Source organism: Diabrotica virgifera, chromosome 8 (assembly GCF_917563875.1).
Source record: "Diabrotica virgifera virgifera chromosome 8, PGI_DIABVI_V3a".
NCBI classification, from domain to species: Eukaryota; Metazoa; Arthropoda; class Insecta; order Coleoptera; family Chrysomelidae; genus Diabrotica; species Diabrotica virgifera.
The window spans coordinates 19,400,508-19,414,335 of NC_065450.1; positions in this window are offsets into that span (position 1 = coordinate 19,400,508).

A 13,828-nucleotide genomic window follows, 5' to 3' on the forward strand; every position below is an offset into this window, starting at 1 on the left:
CGTTTAGCATATATAGTGAAACTAACTTTCTGAAATTTTTAGCCCCCTAGGTGGTCATGTGGCCCACCTAGAGCCTAATTTGGCTTTTTAAGTTTTTATTTTTTATCTCAGCCGCATCGAGAACTAGCGAAAAACTTTAAATAAAAAAGTTGTAAGCTTTAAAAGTTCTGTCCGAAAATTTTTTTTTTAATTTTTGGCGGGAAATTTAAATTTTAGAACGATTTTAAAATTTTAAATGAGTATAAAAAAATAACTAAGACATTCGTTTTCACGAAAAAAATATATAACGTGTATTTTTGCATAATATTTCACCCTCAATTTTTTTAAAATTTTTAAAATTGGTGAAACGCACCTTTAAAAATAAAAAACCGCATTTTTTCGTTTTTTTTTCGTTTTTTGATACAATTTTATACATATTTTTCAAAAAAGGTAATACCGTTACTAGAATAGGTAAAAAACTGAAAAATAATTGGGGTTTGCTTAATAAAAATTTTTTGTTATCCCATCCATTGTCAATATACAGGGCGTTGAAGAAAACAAAATTTTACACATTTTTTACGATTTTGAAGAAACTACTGGCAACATTGTAATAAAATTTGGCGAGTTTTAAGAGGTAGTTGTTGTGCATTTTTTGACATACAATTAAGAATTTTATATTTATCAGTGGCGCGTATACGGGTAATAGTTTGAACTTTTTAAAGAAAAAGGATAGTACGCCACTGACATATTTCAAATTAACAATCCTTTTTGAATTTCTTGTTTAATTTGTGACAAAAAATCTATCTTCCTATTTTTTCATACGACGCGCCATTTCTATTCAAAAAATAAAATATCTTAACCCTTACAAAGTATTCGAACTTCTATTAGTAGTTTCTACATCTACTCGTATGTACATACGTAAACTCGTACGTCCATTATAAAAACTAATTCGAATAGTTTGGAAGCGTTAAGATAGTTTATTTTTTGCAGCAAAACGGGGCCTCGTATGAAAAAATGATAAGATAGTTTTTTTATCGCAAATTGAATGAGGAATTTAAAAATGATTGTTAATTTGAAATATGTCAGTGGCGTACTATCTTTTTTACTTTGAAAATTTCAGACCATTACCCCTAAGCGCGCCAATCATGAATATCAAATCCTTAATTGTATGTCAAAACATGCACAATAACTACCTCTTAAAACCCGCCAAGTTCTATTACAATGTTGCCAGTAGTTTCGGCAAAATCGTAAAAAAAGTGTAAAATTTTGTTTTCTTCAATGCCCTGTATCTTGAAAATGGATGGTGTTAGAAAAAATTTGTATTAATCAAACCCCAATTCTTTTTAAATTTTTTACCTGTTCCAGTGACGGTGTTACCTTTTTTTGAAAAATATGTATAAAATTGTATCAAAAAACGAAAAAAAAAAAACGAAAAAATGCGGTTTTTTATTTTTGAAGGTGCGTTTCACCAATTTTAAAAATTTGAAAAAATTCAGGGTGAAATATTATACAAAAATACACGTTATATATTTTTTTCGTGAAAACGAATATCTTAGTTATTTTTTTATACTCATTTAAAATTTTAAAATCGTTCTCAAAATTTAAATTTCCCGCCAAAAATTAAAAAAAAAATTTTCGCACAGAACTTTTTAAATCTTACAAATTTTTTATTTAAAGTTTTTCGCTGGTTCTCGATGCGGCTGAGATAAAAAATAAAAATAAAAATGCCTAATTAGGCTCTAGGTGGGTCACATGACCAACTAGGGGGCTAAAAATTTCAGAAAGTTAGTTTCACTATATATGCTAAACGGTGACCTATATGGAATTCGAATCGAATTGGGGGCACTTTTCACCATCTTACCCGGCTAGGCTCTTTAGCAAGTATTATGGAAAAATCTTTTAAAATAAAACTAGAATTTTGTTTTGCATCGAAATTAAAATACATTTATGCGCCACGTAATATTCATATCAGATCTTTTGTAGCTGAAATATTGTATGCGCCACTCATTTTGACGGCGTTTAGCGGATTTTTATTCTTGTATAAGGAGTTTTTCAAAGTTATTTATAAATTAAATGTATGAAGTTGAATGCGATGTTTCTCGATTACGCGTTAAGCTTTATGAATGGTCGCCTTTGTTGCATTATCTCCCAAATTATCTAGTGTCCATCGAATGTACACTAGATTTTTTTTCTATTCGAAATAGATAGAAAAAAAATATTGGGATGGCCGGTAAATGAACACAGATTGCCTATTGCCAGATGAAATTAAGCGTCGTAACCACTACAACTACATAAACTATTTCGGGAATAGTCGTTAATTGGATTATAGTTTTGCAGCTTAATAACTTATAAACGGCTTAACCGATTTTAATCCGTAAACGTGTGTTTGAAACGTATTGACTAGTAGTATCTGATGCATCTTAGGTCAAGTATGATAACTGAAGCTATTACAGGAATTATTAATCTTGAAAAACCGTTTTTCCCATAGGAAATAGATTTGATCATACTTATGAGGCTTAAAACTTATGAACTTAAAAATTCGAATTTTCCCGGATATGGGGTATACACCGTTACATTTGTCTATAGTCCTTCTACGAACGCTAAGTTATTGGCGCCATCCATAGGTTAAAATTTTGAGTAATTGTCGAAAAACCAAAATTTTTAAAGTTTAGTTTTTCAGTTTTTTGACTATACTGAGCCGTGTTTATGTCTGATCCTGACGGTTTAGACACCATCTAAAAGCTTAACTCAACACTATTAATTTGGTGTATTTGCGGTTCTCCTGTCTCTTCTTAAACCGAAGATATAATATACCTCCAAAAAATATGCTGGTTTGTACCTACCAAGTCCTATATCTGGCTTATGGGTGGTCAAAAGTCACAAACTACACCGGTTCTGGGCCCTGGCCCCCTCTTCAGACACAGAAAAAAAATTCAGATCGGTTTTCCACACACATACATACATAATACATAATACATACATACATATCCACAAATATTTTTCCTTTTTTAAATTGAAATTGAGTCATATTTCTGGGCTCGGTAACTTTTGAATGATATAACCCATTTTTAAAATTAGACATGCGTTGGAAAGGTAATGATCAGTACTATTAGAAGCCGCCAAAGTCGGACTTAAATGTTCAAAGTTTTTGGGAGTTTTGGGGACAAGAACTAAAAACAGACCCTAAATAGGAAGGGCCGTAAAATCCATACCCTTGGACAAAATAGGATGGTTGATATATGAATGGGTGAGTCTTTTCCTGAACTTTAAGATGGGAGTTGTTCCAATGTTGAATTCAGTCAGATTTAGAAAATCGAAAATTTCGTGCATATAATAGTATCGCGTGTAGGAGGGTGTGGGTGTACGCCACTGGCGAGAACTGCCGTTCTCTAGTAATTAAAAAAACATGCTATCTACTTTTTATTAAATATTTTGTTCTTGATAGAGAATTATACAATGAACTACAGTGTTCTACTACTACTATTACTACTAAATGTTTATTTAACGTTTGTTTAAATAGGTTTCTGCTTAACCCCAACCTATTTCATTAGATACATTCTCTTTTAAATGTGGGTTAAGGTTCTGTTGTATTAGGAAATCTTCTCCAAGGGACCAATTATAAAATCGGCAAACAACCCAGAGAGCATCCTGCAAGCGCTTTTAGATAACACAAGCAAATTTCCGTATGATAAAATGTTTACCATCGAATTGGGTATTATCAAGTTCTCCACAGTCTTGTGTTAGTTACAGAGGGAGCCACGTAATAGGCCCCAAGTCACTACTTTCCCGCAAAATGTCGACTCTCATCAAGAGTTCAGATATTCGAGTCATTTTACGGTAGTCGTATTTCAACAGCCAAATTTGCTTATGGAAATTTTGTTTTCTTGATAATAAATCTAAAGGAGGAATTTGTAACAACGATATACTTAGAAGTTATTATGAGTTAAAGTTACATGAGATTTTTTCATAAATTAAATTAAAGGCCGTTGTCAGCAAAAGAAGTTTAAAAAAAGTGTGTATACTTTGTGCGTACGTAAGAATTTATACTTATATTATTATGATTTCAACGGAATAAATATATTTTAAACAGTTTAATTGTATTTTTAATGAATAATAAACTCATTTTAATATTTAAAATAATACAAAAAATAAAAAATAACGTTAATACGCTATTTTTATGAAATGTAGCATCCTCGCAAATACTTTTCCGTTGATGATTCGTAGAAAATCTAAAAAAACGTCAGATTTTCTACACAAATTTTTAATTTGCTTTTCATTATACATATTTTAATACTTATTATCCTATTCCCAACGAAGACAAATCCAAAGACACAAAAATTATAATAAATATATTTACTAAGAACACCAATATGTTTTTTCACACTTGCATTGATACATACGTAATTTGAAAGATTTAGGAACTAACTTCATACTGTCGGTACGTGCGTACTTTACACTGTCGCCTTTATAAAAACTCACTCATAACATTTTTCTCAATCGCGCCTAAAGAAATAGGTAGTCTATAGTAAATTTACAATCAAGATGCAGTAGAAATAAACAAACCAAGACACGTTAAATGCTACTGGGAGTACTCCTGAATCATAATTTACAATGTATACACTATGTAAATCATGATTTGGGATTTAGAATGTATGTACATACATTGTAAATTATGATTCGGGAGTGCTCCTAGTAGCATTTAAAATATCTTGGTTTATCTATCTCTACTGCATCTTGATTGTAAATCTGGTATAGTCGCCACATAGGGGGTCCCCTGGGAAGTTCTAGCTCGCCGTGATTTGATGGTGGTATTATAGGTTTTTTGGATCGCTGAATCCAATGGAACTGGTTTGGAAGACCAACTGTGGTGCGTTTAATTGTTATTAAAAAATTATTGTAAAGTTAGTTATTTTTCAGGAATTATTAGAGACCCTATAAATAAATTGAGAGTGTTAAGGTCTTCTCTGGTGTATTTTTGGTCGCTGAATCGAATGCGACTAGTCGCGATTACTCAAAATATGTTCTTATTTTGTTATTAACAAAATAATTGTTTATTCGCCGAAAATCTCGAAATAGTGCGCTATCTACTGCAGGTTTATAGTCTTTTTCATAGTATTTTTATACTCTACATCGATTGCCACTAGTCGTGATAGCTAAAATGTAAAATTTTGATGGCTGTCAAAATTTTCAATGTAAATTAAATGTAATCATTGTTTTCGAATCCTGAAAAAACTAATAAATATTTTTGAAAAATTTAAACGCAGAATGCAAGATTGCTTTATTACCGAGGGCAGACAGTCCCTTGGAATGAACAAAAAGTTTCTTTTAAATGAGATATTTAAAATTAAAAATCACACTAAATTTTCTCTTAGATTTTAACCCCTGTAACTTATTAAAATAAACATTATAGAAGTTTTCAGGGCTTTCAGCCCTCAGTAATAACGTAATCTTTCATCCTGCGTTTAAAATTTTCAAAATTACTTATTAGCTTTCTCAGGATTCGAAAAAAATTAGTCCCATTTAAATAGAATTAAAGCCGAGAGTTCGTACCCATCCCCTGAAACTACGTTCCGACTTTGTTATTAATAAATTATTGCAAAAATAACGGTTTACAGTACGTTTACTCACGGTTTTTACTCTAAATTAAAAAAACTCCACTGATATTGACATGAAATTTGGCACACGCGTAGCTAACATGTCAAACAAAACAAGTGATATAGTGCCGATATGTGCTTTTACTATGTGGAGTGAGTTTCACCCCTTTTCGGGTATGAAAAAAGAAACCTTTAAAATAAGTCCGGAAGTGGACAAACTAATTAATTCTAAGCAACTTTTGTTCTATACAGTTTTTTCACTTGTTCAATACTTTTTGAGTAATTTGCGAGTGAATATGTTCATTTTTCAACAAAAATCCCACGTTTTCAGACGGTTTTTCGCAAATAACTCAAAAAGTAAGTGTTTTTTCAAGCAAAATTTTGTTGAAAAAAGTATAGACTGTAAAAAAGTGAAAAAAAAAGTATATGTGTGAGATCCGTAGGCCCAGTAGAAGCTGAGTTGTAGCTAATAAACAACATGTTCATATTCGCCAAATTCCAAATCGAATATTTTAAAATAAAATAACCAAAAAATGGGGCACTTTTTGAGGAAAAGTCATTACAGCTTTTTTAAAGCTAAAAAAAACTTTATTCTCGTTTTTTGGAAAAGTATCTAGTATTAAAAATAAGCAAGTTGCGCTCAAAATAAAGTTGGTTCCTTTTTTTGGTAAAAAAACGGGAAAATCACCCCCTAATTAGCATCTAAAATGAAATTAATCGTTACCGCATCACAAGTTGCTTTACTTATGTTGTATTTATATGATCTGTAAGTTTCATTGGGTCGAAACTGCTTATAAAGCCACTAAAAATGAGGTTTTTTTTGTACGAAAATGAACATGTTCACTCGAAAATAACTCGAAAAAAGTGAAAAAACTGTATAGAACAAGAGTTGCTTATAATTATTCAGTTTATCCAATTCTGGACTTATTTGAAAGGTTTATTTTTTCACCCCCGAGAAGTGGTGAAAAGCACCCCTAGGGTAAAATTACACATCGGGACAATATTGCTTGTTTGGTTTGACATGTTAGCTACGTGTATGCCAAATTTCATGACAATCGCATTTTTTTTTATTTGGAGCAAAAACCGTGAGTAAATGTACTAGAAACCGTTATTTTTGCAATATAATTTATTAATAACAAAATCGGAACGTAATTTAAACTATCACGACTAGTGGCAATAGATTTAGCGTATAAAAATACTATGAAAAAGCGACCAAAAATACACCAGAGAAGACCGTAACACTATCAATTTCTTTATAGTGCTGTACAGTACATACCTGAAAAATACCTAATTTTACCATAATTTGTTAATAACAATTAAAATTGCCAAATTTGGGCTTCTAGGTCACTTCCATTGAATTCATCGACCAAAAAAACCTATAATACCACCATCAAATCATGGCGAGCTAAAATTTCCTACGGGACCCCCTATGTTGCAACTATACTAAAGTATAACTTCAAAAATTAAGACAATAATTATCAGAATATGGGAGATAAGTAGACTTAGGCAAATATGCAAATAAACAATTATGAAATATACGCATAAATATGCAGTATTTTATGCAAAAATATGCCGTATTTTAGGCAAAATTTGCATATTTATCTAGAAAATTTGCATGTAATATTTTCAATATTTTTTTCATTTATGGTAGGGGAGCAAAGTATGCTAAATGTGCAGTCACTCGAGCGCTTTGGGGACCTATTGGATTGTGATTATTAGGTCCTAAAACCAAAAAAAGTTAAGTAAAATTTTCCATTTTAGCGGGCGGTTGCCATTTTTTAATTTCATTTTCCATTTACATTAATCGTTTTTTCCGAATATAGCGCCATCTATCCATAATTCGAAGAAATGTTTCGAATAAAAGTTGCTTATTTTATGCAGAAAATTCAAATCTGCAATAAAAAATGGGGGCTCCCATTTAAGATTTTAAAGTAACCCCCACCCCACCTCCGGCGGGGGTCGCGTTTGGTACCATTCGATATATTTTTCAAAAATATTAAAGAAGTATATTTTGCAGTTTTTCGATCTGAACTTTATTTTACTAAATATCGCGGGATTTGTATTTAAAATTTAAAATTTACCCCCCACCCCTCTCTGCGAGGGGTCGTGTTTGGTATCTATCGATAGATTTTTGAAAAATATTGAACGTGTAGTTTTAAGTTTTTCGATCTGACTTTCATTTCGCGAAATATTCGCCTTTTTCTTGTGAAACTTTGTGACTCACCAATTCCCTTACGCCCCGCTCAAATCGTCAGATTTTTTAAATATACACTGTTTTGCATGTACTTAACTTACCTTATCTTAATCTGACAATTTCGAGTATTTTTAAGGATAGATTTTTTTTTTCGGGCCCCCCTAAACGAACTCCTCTGTGTTAAGAGCCAATATATGGCAGAGGTACATCTGCAGGGTACCACGTTTCTCCCCATATGATAATCTGACGCGCTCGAGTAACTGCAAAAATCCCCGCTTGGGCTCCCCTACCATTACAAAAATACTTACAATATTGTGGTAAAAATAGATTATCAAATTATGTTCAAAATTTTCTAATAAAAACTTATGGCTTCTATCTGAATACATATATTTGTAAATAGAAGAAAAACTTCTTTCGACATCAACTGATATAACTGGGACATTTTTGGTCCTGATGGTTCTAAATTAAGTAGTTCGGAAAATGTCCCAGCTAGTACTTGAACCACTTCAGAAAGAACCTGGTAACCACTATTTTTTTCATAGTTACTTTAAATTTTTGAAAATATTTCCTTTCCAATAGTACCTTTAACGTTTTGACACAATGACTCAAATTCTTTTATAAAAACTGTACTCTCTAACAATGATAATTTGGAGGATTCTAATTGAGTAATAATTTTCTGGACAAAACTATAATTTCATTTTATGAACGACAGATGCTGTTGGAGGATGTTATTTTGGAAGGCTTGCTTAGCTTCCAATAAAGATTGGAAACTATCATCCGTTAAAAGCTTAATTATTTTTTTAAATCAACAAAATGATCAGCATAGAAATTAGCTGCTTCCAACCATGTTCCCCAACGTGTTAAAATGGTTTGCGGTGGCAGTGGAACAGCAGGAAGCATAATCTCTGTAACATTGTATTCTTCCAGTTGATTTCAGGAATATCTTTTTGACGCTGTATTAAACTGTTAACTAGTGGAAATTTTTTTCTTGCTTCCTCTGCAACTCTGTTTATTCCATGCGCGAAACAAGTATTAAGTTTGAATAAAATATTTTTAAATTTTGTCCTGCTTTCACCATATATGGTGCGGCATCAGATAAAATAAGCAATCATTTATCATTAGGCACAGCAGCAGGAAGAAAAAGTTTGCTAATGCTTCTTATAGAAACCGTGATATTGTTTTGGTTAGAGCGTTGGTTTTTTCCACTTGCTTACAGGAAATTAAATACGATTTTGGAAAGGTTTCATCGCTAAGTACACCAATCAATAAGTGCACAATATATCTTCCTGACGAGTCAGACGAGTCAGTGGTCTCGTCCACACATATTAAAAGTAATTATTACCTATTTAGGCTTTTATGTTGTGGATAACTGAAGACTATAACAAATTGACATTATTTCTCTTTAGAGTTCGTTCACTGGGAATGTTGTGTTTGCCATAGTTTTTAAAAAAGAACTAAAGTTTTCATTAGATAATTTTGAAAGCGGTGTATTAGAAGATACTTATGCACGACACAAGTTTTCGTTAAAAGTTTCTTGTTCGGTTTGTTTTTTGGAACTTGACTGAAAGCACTTGGATACTGAAGGTTGATGTTTTTCACCGGATATGGTTTTTAATTTTTTAGCTAAATATTTCGCGGTTCTGACATGCTCATCTATTTGAAATTTTTTTTCAGATGAAATCTAAAAAAGAATATAAATATTCTATAGTGATAGAATATACCCACTTTTAAAATCTAAGATTGTAGAAATAAACTAAAAATGAACCGTTTTTGCATAACAACTAAAATATTAAAATTAAATCAAATAAAAATCGGTGTAGTAATCTTGAAAATGTCAAGAAATGACTGTGCAATAAGGAAGAACCCCCAAATATTTACAAGAGGCTCTTGGTCTTTTCTGTTTACATTTAACGAAAAAATACTCTGAGCATAAACTAAAAGCACTTAATCAATTAAGTCCAATATATATGTTTTTGTTTTTAGCAAAATTAAAGCAAACTATGCTATTGTTGAAAAAAAATGTTAGCGACCTTTCAGTAGACTATTGAATGATTTGAATTTGAAATAGGTATATTATTTTTTGTCGCAAGGAGTTTAAAAATGCTTGAAAAAAAAAATACAGCGATATATTGCGAACTAGCTTTGTGTCGGTACTTTTCTTAAACATAATCTCCAATTTTAAAATCTTTGTTTGTACCACCGTGTAAATTTTTAAAATAAAATAAAAAAAAATACGTATGTACTTACGGTTTTGCCACAACATGAGCAATAAACTTTATCCATATCCATAGATAGCTCTTTGCAAGGTATTTTACAAGTTGAAACATTGCTTATTTTCGGCATTTTCAAAGCACAATAATTATTCACAATTAGAAATACACGTTGTTTATGCTTCCAATTTTACAACAAAAGTGAAACCAAGTGAAACTGACCGTCAAAATAAAAATGTTTACCTAGAGACATAAACTGGCAAACACAAACACTTAATTCCAGGATAAAACGTGACAAAACTATAAGCCGCTGTCTTTTTTAGTTACTATACCAAGAATTTGAATACCAAGTGATTATAAAACAAAATTAAATATTGGCAGTTTCATGCTATCTGTAAGTTTGAATATAAAAATATATAGTTAACACCAAATTTTCAAATTATATGCACTTTATGCTCACTTTTAAAAAAATGTGCAAAATTTGACATTTTTGCATTTTTATGCATTATATGCAAAATATGCAATTTGCATATTTGCCTAAGTCTAGTAAGATAATATGAACCGGTGAAAATTACATTGACTTAGTTCAATGAGAAATACAGTGAGGAATGCAGTGGTCTGTTAAAATGGTCTGAAATAAAATGATATTGAAATAAAAACAACTAAAAAATAGGACTTTGTTGACTTACGCCATTTTCACTATAAATATTGGCAATGTAAATTCAATCATATCGACTTGATTATGGAATAGCAATGAAAGTATTTGACATTTAACGTGAACTGTTACATTGTTAGCACGTTGAATACATAAAATTTATTTTTAGTTTTCTAAACGTTTTCTGTTACTGGCTTGCGTCACGTAGTTCTTTATTATCTCCGTCTCCCCTTTCATTATTGACTTCATCGATTTCCTTCTCATGGTATCGCAAATGACCAATATGATTAGTCACATATGTATCGTCGCCATTTTGAATGCGCGCCATTTTTGTAAAAGGTAAAGTCTGAGATGGCCTCTTATCTAATTTTGAACCTTTATACGTGTAGTATATGTGGTCCAAATTATATGCTTCTATCATTAAATGCACAATTCTTATAATATTTGCACGAATCTGCCGCACTACTGTGTAAAGCACAGCAGGTCAATTTTCTGCGGATCGCCTGCGAATGCTGACACTTCCAGGCGAACAGCTTCTGTATAGGATGAACAAAACTCCAAAGAGGAAACTACATCAACCTTTTTTCTTGAGCCGTACTTTTTGTAGAGAAAACGGCCAACCCTGCAAGGAATGGTGAGACCAACTATCTGGGCCTTACTGCCGCTACAAGACTTTGAGCAAGCGCGTTGCTTATCTGGAAGTGTCAGCAATCGCAGACGATCCGCAGAAAATTGACCAGCCGTGATTTACACATCAGGTGTATGAAGACGCTGATTTTAACCCTTTCTATGCCAGGCCTTAATTTGCATGTTGGTCTCTCAATCCCAAAGGTTTTTTCATGCTTAGAATCCCATTGCCTTATATATACCTCGCATATAAATAAACAAAAAATGACCAAAACATGTTTTTTAATGAGTTTTTTTTAACCGACTTAAACGTTTTCTTTTCAAAAGTACTCATCAGAGAGTAAAACCAACTTGAAAAAATGTAACTAACGTAAAAAAAATAATGTAATATAAATTAACATTAAAAGTTTTCTTTTGTGTGGTACTCCTCAAAGCATGACACTACGCAAAGGCCGACTCCGCATCTTGCACACATGTATCTCGATTCGCTTCTTTTTTTTTCTGAACTTTTCTGTGGCTACAAACGCTTCACCTTCTAGCAGCTACCTATAAGCGTTGCCACCAGTGCTACAATATAGCATATATCTAAAATACGTGAACAAAAATATATACGGCAATGGGTCCGCCTGACCTGTCCTAGTTGCCAACATTTTGAGGCTTTGGGAACAATAATCTAACATTTTCGGACATATTTATACGGCATTGGGACACCAATGAGTCTAAAATTTTATAAGCAACGCCTATTTTCGGCTTTGGTAAATTAAGACCATAACACCTTGAACGTATATATACGGCGGCAGGGAATACAGACCCACTTTTTCAAAAACATAGGTATAGTATTTTTACTAGAAAAGCGATATTACGTAGGTCAAAATTTTGGACGTAAGAGAACTGTGAAAACATTAGAATGTGAATTCTCATTATTGCCATGTTTATTGTAAACATGGATATAATGAAGAGTCACATTCTAATGTTTTGACAGTTCTCTTACGTCAAAAATTTTGACCTACGTAATATCGCTTTTGGAGTAAAAATACTATATATATGCAGCGTTGGGATAGAAACGGTTAACGCACATACAATCGACGGATACCACACTTTTTACGTCATGGGTGGCATTTCTTGTATTGCACCAAAACATGCAATAGCTCCTAATCAATCCATTCCTCGACTAAAAACTAAACCCGCACCTCAGGTTTATGGAAGTCAGAGAGCTGGCTAATTAATACATTTTGAAAGGACAAAACCTCAAGGTTTATCAGAAATCAAGATCCGAAGGGAATGTTCTCACCAACTGAATCTGTGACTCCATCTGTGCCTGATCTTCTGTGGCTCTAAGAGAAAAGCAGAGATATTCTCGGTATTTTAGGAGGGAATGGATTCATGGAAGCTGTGAGAAGAGACATACCATATTCATATTATGAACTAACATTTATTATTTGTACAGAAAACTAGGAGAAATTTAACAAATGACAGCATTCTATTAAAAACTAAAGTTTTGGAATGTAAAAAGTGGGTTTTGCCGAGACCGTTAAAAATTGACAATTTTCAACTTGCACTTTAGACCGAACGGTTCGTCTGAAAAAAAGTAGTAGTGATATTTGTAGATAATTTTAATTACTTTAATTTCTGTTAACAGACGATTTACTAAAAGTTAATAGTTTAGCTGAAATTTTTCGATTTTCCCGCGATTTTTTCAATGTTCCGGCAGGAAATTTTGTCCACAAACCTCATATTCGGATTCAGCAGCACAAAATCCAATATAATGAAAGAAATCAGAACTACCCCGAAACTTTCCCACTAGGGAGCTCGTAGAGTACAAATTGACTGAATCATAACAAGTATTTAGATAATTAAATAAGCAAATTATTATTGCACTTCAACAGAATGGCAGAATCATCACAAAATTTTTGGTTTCAACAAGATGGAGAGCTTTTTTAACAAATTTTTTGAACGCAAATTCAAATATATGGATTGTACGTAGATGATTTATAGAGCAGCCTGCTCGTTCTCCAGACCTTGTTTGTTTCCCGTTGAATGGGAGATGTTTGGAGGCGTTTCGTCAAAATTTGCCATTCGTCAGATTTGCCATTATGGATGTTTCTTGTTCATAAGTAGGATCTATAATTTGTCTGATTCCGAATTTTGAACAAGATGTCGCTCACTGAGTTCTATAGTGGCACAAGCGCAAAAATGAAGTTCTGAGATAATTGACCATGAAGTTTCATGACATCATAAAACACCATTCAAAATTACAATTTATGGATAAGAGGTCAACAGAAAAAACCAAATACTTGTCAATGAATGGTTAGATATTACATTTCTTTCCATTATATGAATTTCGAGAACTTTGATATAAATATGCCAGTATTGAATTCAATTTTTATAGTGTTTTGGCAAAGATGGTCGGTAGTAAGTAGTGGCATAAAGAGTTCATAAAATAAACGTTTTTATTTTTTAATCTTGTTTTTATTCGCACTAAAGATATACTATATCAACACAACAGTATTTTCCTTACTAATAACTAAAAAAGAATTTTAAAATGATTATCAGTTATAGAAAAACCTTG